This window comes from Capra hircus, chromosome 19 (genome assembly GCF_001704415.2).
Source record: "Capra hircus breed San Clemente chromosome 19, ASM170441v1, whole genome shotgun sequence".
Lineage (NCBI taxonomy): Eukaryota > Metazoa > Chordata > Mammalia > Artiodactyla > Bovidae > Capra > Capra hircus.
The window spans coordinates 18,086,730-18,096,642 of record NC_030826.1 but is presented as its reverse complement, the minus strand read 5'-3'; the positions used below and the strand labels follow the sequence as shown (position 1 = coordinate 18,096,642).

General features: G+C 45.2%; 1 pseudogene; it reads right to left on the bottom strand.

Annotated features, from left to right (window-relative positions):
- Positions 223-1,304, bottom strand: LOC102180881 (annotated as a pseudogene).

Genomic DNA, 9,913 nt, shown 5'->3' with positions numbered 1-9,913 from the left:
CTTCCACTTACCTGGTAGGCTGCAACCCTCAGAACCGCCCCACTCCTTTTCGTGGAAGGGCCACTATGAGACCCCCCATTCTATTTCCTATCAAGGTGGTAGAGCCAGAGGCTGAGCATCTGGTCTTGGGGAAACTATGCAGCCTCAGACCTGAAACCGGACACCTGGTGGCACACCTTCCCTCGAGCCCCCTGCACAGAAAACATGAGAGGACACGAGAAGGCCATCTCTACAGTGTTTTAATTAGCCTCACATCCATCATTTCGGTCAGTCCCACAAGCAAAGCAGTCAGATCAAATGGCATTGCTTGCAAACCTCCGTGTAGGGAGAAAAAAAATTTTCTTTCCACTTAAAAAAAAAAAAAATCTTTTTGCTTTCTGCATACTGACATAGAGGTAAAAGGGAAAAAAATGACTGCAACTTAAATATGAAAGAACTCTTTACAATTAAATCCACAATTTTACACATTTATCTCAATTATGTGTCAGCGGAAAATCACCAACTATTACAAAATAGGAAAAATTATATGACACACCGAAACAAAAAACGATAAAAAATATATCTCGGTATGAAAAGTACTGTGTCTTGGTGTCTTCACATCCTCCTCTTCTGTGTACTTCTTTACAACACATTGTTTCCTCGGATAAATGCATCCCCGTACTTATTCTTCAGCTGTCCATTTACATACTCCTCTGTCTGCTCCAAGGCTATATTCATGTAGCCATCCAGGCAAGCCAGGACCCCTCGATAATCCACTCCCGAATTTAATTTCACCACAACTGGTCGCCCGATGATTTGCTTCAGGAAGTCGCTGGGTGTTTGCTTCCGCAGACTCATTTTAACGATCATGATCAGAAATCTCGCAGCCGGGATCCGAACCCCTACTCCGGGGACCCCACAAGCCCGGCCTCCGCCGACCCACCGGGCGAAACCTGGGTATCCGTTTTAAATACAGCTGTGTGTACGTGTCTATCTCAAACTCCCCAACTATCCCTTTCCCCTGTTCCTTCCCCAGCAACCATGAGTTCATCCTCCAAGTCTGTGAGTCTGCTCCTGTTCTGTAAGCTCATTTGTGTCGTTTCCTTTTAGGGTCCATGTATAAGGGATGACATGTGATATTCCTCTGTCTGACTTACTTCACTTGGTAGGACAGCCTCTCGGTCCATCCACGTGCTGTAAACAGCATTATTACGTTCTTTCATTCTGCTTAACGAGAGGCCGGTTTCTAAGCGGGCCTACCTGTGCGAGAAGCTCTTCGCTTCTTCATGGATTCTTTTCAGGGACCCCCATCCCACTTAGCCCATCATCTCCAGGGTGGCCCACCATTCTCAGTATGAATGACTCCAGCTGTGTGCGTGGTTCAAGGCTTATGTGATTCTTCCAAAGAGGTTGCCCAGCCCCGCCCCCGTCTCCCCCTCCCGCCCACATAATTCAGTTGACCCATGTAGACAGGTGGTGGGGACCGACGGCGTGGCAGGTGCTGAACTTCACATGCCATGAAGCAGCTTGAAAGGCATGATGGAACCTGCTCACGTGGCTTGTCAGCTGGGGTGTCTGTGAGGTGGGCTCATGACTGTTTATGAGGTCTCCACACCTCCCTGCTCTTAATCTGGCCAGATCACCTGATATTGATGTCCCCTACCCCTGCCCACCCCCAGATCTCTCCCCTACTTACCCCTCACTGGTGGCATTAATAACCCCCCTCCCTGTGGCCCAGTTTCTTGAGAAACCACAGACCAGGGGCGGTTTTGCTGGATCTTGGGGGTATCCTCCTTTGAAAGTAAACCAAGAGCTTCGCTGGTGGCTCCGTGGTAAAGAATCTGCCTGCTGATGCAGGAGATATGGGTACGATCCCTGGTACAAGAAGATCCCACATGCTGCAGAGTAACCAAGCCCACACGTGTGCGCTAAGTCACTTCAGCTGTGTCTGACTCTTTGTGACCTTACGGACCATAGCCCCCCAGGCTCCTGCTTCCACAGGACTCTCCTGGCAAGAATACTCCTGGCAAGGAGGTTGCTGCACCCTCCTCCAGGGGATCTTCCTGACCCAGGGATCAAACCCGAATCTCTCTCTTAAGTCTCCCGCACTGGCAGGCGGGCTCTTTGCCACTAGCACCACCTGCGAAGCCCAACTAAGCCCGTACACCATAACTATTAAGCCTGTGCTCTAGAGCCTGGGAGTCGCAACTACTGAGCCCACATGCTGAAACTACTGAAGCCCATGCACCCTAGAACCTGTGCTCCACAGCAAGAGATCACTGCAATGAGAAACCCATGCACTGCAGCTAGACAGCAGCCCCTGCTTGCCACAACTAGAGAAAGCCAGCATGCAGCAACAAAGACCCAGCACAAAAAGAAAGAAATGTTTAAAAATAAATAAATAAAAGGTGAGAACATACCTATGTTTCAAAAGAAAAGAAAAAAAACAAACAAACGTGGCCTTAACTTCTACCTAGGTGGGCAAGTGACATGTGTTCTCTGAAGAGAAAAAAATAGGAAAAAAATAGTAAGAAAGAAGGAAGGAAGGAAAGAAGGAGCAAAAGAGGCAAGAAACTTAAGTGTCCATTGATGGACAAATAGATAAAGAAGTTGTTTGTATATATATTCAATGGAATATTACTCAGCCCTAAAAAGGAAACCCTGCAAATTGTGACAACACGGATGGACTTTGAGGGCACTCAGTTCAATTCAGTTCAGTTGCTCAGTTGTGTCTGACTTTTTGCGACCCTACAGACTGCAGCACGCCAGGCTTCCCCTGTCCATCACCAGCTCCCAGAGCATGCTCAAACTCATGTCCATTGAGTCAGTGATGCCATCCAACCATCTCACCCTCTGTCATCCCCTTCTCCCCCAGCCTTCAATCTTTCCCAGCATCAGGGTCTTTTCCAATGAGTCAGTTCTTTGCATCAGGTGGCCAAAGTATTGGAGCTTCATCATCAGTCCTTCCGATGAATATTCAGGACTGATTTCTTTAGGACTGATTGGTTGGATCTCCTTGCAGTTCAAGGGACTCTCAAGAGTCTTCTCCAGCACCACAGTTCAAACACGCTGGCTAGGAGATCGGAAAAGGAGGATACAACAAGGTCAGAGGGCATTAAAGTGAAATAAGTCAGACAGAGGAAGACAAATACTTTATGATCCCATTTATATTTGGAATCTAAAAAACCAACCAAACTACCCCAAACTCATAGAAAAAGAGATTGGATTTGTGCTTACCAGAGGTGGGGCCTGCTCCTTGGAAGAAAAGCTATAACAAACTTAGACAGTGTATTAAAAAGCAGAGACATCACTTTGCCGACAAAGGTCCATACAGTCAAAGCTATGGGTTTTCCAGGAGTCATGTACAGGTGTGAAAGTTGGACCATAAAGAAGGCTGAGGCGCTGAGGAATTGATACGTTTAAACTGTAGTGCTGGAGAAGACTCTTGAGAGTCCTTTGGACTGCAAGGAGTTCAAACCAGTCAATCCTAAAGGAAATCAAACCTGAATGTTCACTGGAAGGCCTGATGCTAAAGCTGAAGCTCCAATACTTTGGCCACCTGATACGAGGTGAGACAACTCTTTAGAAAAGAGCTTGATGCTGGGAAAGATTGAAGGCAAAAGGAGAAGGGGGCAGCAGAGGATGAGATGATTGGATGGCATCACTGACTCAGTGGACATGAGTTTGAACCAATTCCAGAAGATAGTGAAGAACAGGGGAGCCTGGCATGCTGCAGTCCATGGGATTGCAGAGAAGGACACAACTTAGCAACTAAACAGCAGCAACTGATGTAGATATCAGATCACTTATCATTACTGGAATATTACTTCTTTATTTTAACGCAACCACAATCACCGTGCTACTCAGCACAGGCTTTTTGTCATGCAGCAAATGTAGGGTGAACTGCTTTCTGTCTCAGCTGATCTACACTATTTTTCATGGATATATGGTATTTGTGCGCTATACTGTCATTAAGTCTGGTGTTGGACAATTATGTTATTTCTAGTTTTTAAAAAATGTAAACAATGCTGCCTTGCAAATACTTCTTGGCCCACTTACTCAGCTATTTGGGGAGCGTAAGTTCCTAGAGGTGAAATTGTTGGGCCAGAGGGTGTGTACATATTTAAAGCTTTTGGTGCATTTTTGTGCTCTGTTCTTAATTCCAGACCCATTTCTTTTATGCTCTGGATTTATCACCCACTTTACAAGGACAAATAAATTTAGGTAGAGATTCTGCTATTTGTAATTCTCCAGACTATGCCTTTCCATTAATATATATGGTTGAAAAAAAAAAAGACTCTATAGTTTCCAGTATTAAAGCACCAAGCATATCCAAGCATATTCTCACCCTGATATTCCAGTGTGCCTGGGTCTTCCTGATAATACTGGGAATTGGATTAAATGCTGTTTTTCTCTTCTAGAGTGAAAAGTTTCTAGGTCAAGCCCCAAACATGGTCATTTACTGAACCTCAGTTTTATTGTTGCTGGTGTTGTTTAGTAGCTAAGTCACATCTGACTCTTTGTGACCCCAGAGACTGTAGCCCGCCAGGCTCCTCTGTCCATGGCATTTCCCAGACAAGAAGACTGGAGTGGATTGCAATTTCCTTCTCCAGGAGATCTTCCTGACCCAGGGATCAAACCCATGTCTCCTGCATTGGCACGTGGATTCTTTATCACTGAGCCACCAGGGAAGCCTGAACCTCAGTTTACTCATCTGTAAATTGGAGCTATTAACAGTACTTTGTAGGATTTTCCTGGAGGTAAAAGGAACCCAGCTCAGTGTCTGACACACAGTGTCTGTCTTAGCACTTTGGTGCTGTCCCATCCCTCAGGGACGGGTGGTGGGTGATGGGGTCTCCTGGCCCACATGTTGGCTCTGATCCCAGCAAGGCCTGCCCACATTCTCAAGCTACCCAAGGCTAACTGTCTCTCTCAAGAACAACCCCCAGATTTGCCCCACCTTAAAAAGCCCTTGAGCTCTCAGAAGGACAACCACATAAGAGAACAGAACATTAGAGAAAATTGCTTGTCTAAAACAGACAACTAATTTTCATTTCATTCTTACTTCTGTGTTCTACTTTCTCTCTCTCCTTGCTGTTCTTTTGCCTACAGAAGCCAGGCATGAGGGTGATATTATTCCCATAAATTCTTCAGATAGATTACATAATAATCTAGACTGGAGACTTCAAAAAAGAAAGGCAACCGCCTGGTAAATGGACAGAAATCTCTGCCACTGTTTAGAGCCAAAGCCCAGGCCACTCCTCAGCTCCTGCCACTCCGGAGCTGACTGGCCTCATTCTCAGGGTTCCCAAAGACAGTCATGGGTGCGCATGCCCAGAGCTGCATGGCCCAGCTTCCCGGCTGATCAGAATCACCTGGGATGCTTGTAAAAATGCAGATTCCTGGGCCCTGTGCCAGATCTGAATCAGATTCTCCTGCAGGGAGACCTGTGTATTTGCAAATACACAGTATACATATAACAAGTGGCCACAGGCACTTCTTAACATCAGGAAAATATGACCAGCACTGTTATAGATGGAGAAAACTTGAGTAATTTTCAAACTTGGGTGCAAATTAGAGCCTCCTGAGGACCTTTAAAAGCCCCCAATGCTCGGTTAAATCAGAATCGTAATCATCTTGAATCATGTGCAGGAGTCATTGGGAAGACCTCTGACTATGTGCATGTGGTCCAAGAGTCCAGGGTTCTAACACTGGCTTTGCCACTAACCCATTGAGCAGCATCTCTAGTCCTGAGTTTCACACATGCAAAATGAGGGACATGGACTAGCCCACAGAGAAAACACTTCCTGTCATGTGTATCAGTCTGATTGATTGGAGGTGGCTGCTTGGGCTGCAATATTGAGAAGGATTCCAGGGTTCAGACTGGGCTAAATAGAAAACAGGGGATCAATTAGTAATATCTGCCACAGGTGCAGATTAGAGGGTGATGGCTTGTGTGTCAAGAGTTTGCTATCTCTGGACTAGATCATCTATAAGGTTCCCTCTGAGCCTCAACGACATAATAATAATGACAATAGCACCAGATTTATTGTGAAGAGTAATTGAGATAATCTATGCAAATATCTTGTAGCCTATAAAGTGTTATACAGATGTTAGTTATTATGATAATAGCTATTATTTTAGTTCTAGGATGCTATTCCTTTGACACTTTTTAAGGCAGAGTAATGAGCAACAAGTGGCCTGTTTGGGTGGCAGTGAGATGTCTGGGTCAAAATGCACTACTGGATTGGGAATCACATGGGGTTATATGAATGGACAAATTTGGAAAACTTAGCAGTGGCCACAGGACTGGAAAAGGTCAGTTTTCATTCCAATCCCAAAGAAAGGCAATGCCAAAGAATGTTCAAACTACCACACAATTGCACTCATCTCACACACTAGCAAAGTAATGCTCAAAATTCTCCAAGCCAGGTTTAAACAGTTTGTGAACTGTGAACTTCCAGATGTTGAAGCTGGATTTAGAAAAGGCAGAAGAACCAGAGATCAAATTGCCAACATCCACTGGATCATCAAAAAAGCAAAAGAATTCCAGAAAAAACATCTACTTCTGCTTTATTGACTACACCAAAGCCCTTGATGATGTGGATCACAACAAACTGTGGAAAATTCTGAAAGAGACGGGAATACCAGACTGCCTTACCTGCCTCCTGAGAAATCTGTATGCAGGTCAAAAACCAACAGTTAGAACCAGACATGGAACAACGAACTGGTTCCAAATTGGGAAAGGAGTACATCAAGGCTACATACTGTCACCCTGCTTATTTAACTTATGTGTCTGCATATAAACATGCATCATGCAAAATGCCAGGCTGGATAAAGCACAAGCTGGAATAAAGATTGCTGGGAGAAGTATCAATAACCTCAGATATGCAGATGATACCATCCTTATGGGCAGAAAGCGAAGAGGAACTAAAGAGCCTCTTGATGCAAGTGAAAGAGAAGAGTGAAAAAGCTGGCTTAAAACTCAACATTCAAAAAACTAAGATCATGGCACCTTGTCCCATCCCTTCATGGCAAATAGATGGGGAAACAATGGAAACAGTGACAGACTTTATTTTCTTGGGCTCCAAAATCACTGCAGATGGTGATTGCGGCCATGAAATTAAAAGACGCTTGCTCCTTGGAAGAAAAGCTATGACAAACCTAGACACCATATTAAGAAGCAGAGACATTACCAACAAAGGTCCATATAGTCAAAGCTATGGTTTCTCCAGTAGTCATATATGGATGTGAGAGTTGGACCATAAAGAAGGCTGAGTGCCGAAGAATCGATGCTTTTGAACTGTGGTCTTGGAGAAGACTCTTGAGACTCCCTTGGACTGCAAGGAGATCCAACCAGTCCATCCTAAAGGAGATCAGTCCTGAATATTCATTGGAAGGACTGATGCTGAAGTTGAAGCTCCAATACTTTGGCCATCTGATGCAAAGAACTGACTCATTGGAAAAGACCCAGATGCTGGGAAAGATTGAAGCAGGAGGAGAAGGGGATGACAGAGAATGAGATGGTTGGATGGCATCACTGACTTGATGGACATGAGTTTGAGCAAGCTCTGGGAGTTGGTGATGGACAGGGGAAGCCTGGTGCTGCAGTCCATGGGGTCACAGAGTCGGACACAGCTGAGTGGCTGAACTGAAACTGATAGGAATGGACAATTGAAATCACTCAGGGTTTCAAAGCTAACACACTCTTCCCACTCAAAATCTAACTGAAGAATGAAATGGTAGAGGGAAGGCAATAAATCGGGTTCTGGATTCCAGAGAACATCTCTGGCCCCATAAGAACCTATTGAACATATAGTCTCTCTACTCACAGGCAGGATTATAACTAAGGATACCCTCCACCCCATCTATCCATCAAACCATCCATTCATCCACCTGTACACCCATATAACCATCTTTCCACTCATCCCTCCACTCATCTACCTGCTCATCCATTCAACTATCTATCTGCATATATTAGCCATTTACTAAGTACCAGGCATATTCTAGGTTCTGGGATACAGGTGGGGCTGCGATGCTGTACAACTCCAGGGAGCAGTGTGGATGTAGATATTCACACAGGTATTACACAGATAGATATTTGCATAGATCCATGGGAAACAGAGTTGAACGAGACAGGATTGGGCTATGACCTCTGTTTCTTGCAGCTCCACACAACCCAGTGGATATAATAGACGTGGTGCTAGACACCATCTTCTTGGAAGAGAGTGTAGAGGAACCAGGGGGTGAGTGGACCCAGAGGAAGGGGGCTGTGACTGCTGAAGGCAGCAGCCCCAGAAGTTTTCCTGTGTATAGTCTGGATCTTCTCCTGAAGAGGAAGTGAAAGCCCTGGGAAAAAACACAGTGCCGGAGTAGCTAGATATGAACAACCTCTGCCATCAGCCAGCTCTGTGAGCTCTGGCAACTCATTCAACCTCCCTGAGCCTCAGTTCACTCCTCTGTGAAAAGAAAGTAATACCCACAATGAAGGATGGTGTGAGGGTTACTGACATGAAGAATGTACTGGGCTCTGCGTGTGAAGCTTTCTGCACCTCCCTTTATTCTTGTCCTTGGTGGCATGATCCTCTCCATGCATTCTGAGGGACGCTGAGTCATTTCATTACAAAATTTAAAAAATGTAAGCGCTCCCTGAAGTGACTCTGTCTCCAGAGAAGCAACTGATCGTCGGGAACATTTGTTCCCCCTTTGCATGCATGTATCACATTTGAGCATGAAAATAGATGCTCTAATTAGGAGAGAAAGAAGCATGAGCTCCAGACTGGTGGCTGCTCAGTGATGACTCACATGGGACAGGAAGGAAAGGCTGCCTCTAACAGGGGTCACCCTGGTGGGATGACACCCCCATCCTGAGAGGCCCCAAAGGTGGGAAACATGCAGAGCTTTTCCGGAACTGGAATGTAACTACTGGAGACTGAGCCAGTCACAAGAGGCCAGGATGCCGGTTATGGAGGGGTTAACCTCCCTAAACCTTCTCCCCAAAGGGTAGAGAATAAGGTCGTCCCAGCCTGTTGCCATACATCTCATCCACTGGGGAAACATTTCTTGGCTGGGGCCAAGTTCCAGCTCTGCTACTTAATGGCTCCATGACCTGGGCATGTTATTTAATGGTCCTGTACTCTGTTCTTTCATCTATAAAACATAAGATTGGGAGAGTAATTCTTCTGAGTGTGCTTATATATTGCTGGCAAGAATGCAAAACAGTAGACCTCCTATAGGAGGGAGTTTGGCAGTATCTAGTTAAATTACATATGCATTTACCCTCTGACCCAGCAATCCAACTTCTAGGAATCTGTCCAAAATCCACAATGGCAAAATAGAAAAGATATGCGCACAAAGCTGCTTGTTGCAGTGTGGTTTGTGGCAGCAAAAGGCTGGAAACAATCCAAATGCCCATCAGCTGGGGACTGGTTGAGTAAACTATGGTCCATCCATGCAGTGGAGTTCCAAGCAGCAGCTAAAATGGTGAGGACCATTTAGATACACTGCTTTGGGGTGATCTCCCAGCTACAATGTTAAGTGAAAACGAGTAAGGTGGCGAATACACGAAAAGACGCGCAGCATCCTTAGTTACTAGAGAAATGTAAACCCAAACTACAGTGGGGTATCAGCTCACACTGGTCAGAAAGGCCACCATCAAACGGTCTACAAATAACAAACACTGGAGACCGTGTGGACAAAAACCCTCCTACACTGTTGGTGGGAATGTAAATTGGTAAAGCCGCTGTGGAAAACAGTATGGAGGTTCCTCAAAAAACTCCTGGGCATATACCCAGAAAAGATGAAAATTCTAATGTGAAAAGATACATGCACCCCAATGTTCACAGAAGCACTATTTACAATAGCCAAGACATGGAAGCAACCTAAATGTCCACTGACAGATGAATGGATAAAGAAGATGTGTGTGTGTGTATAT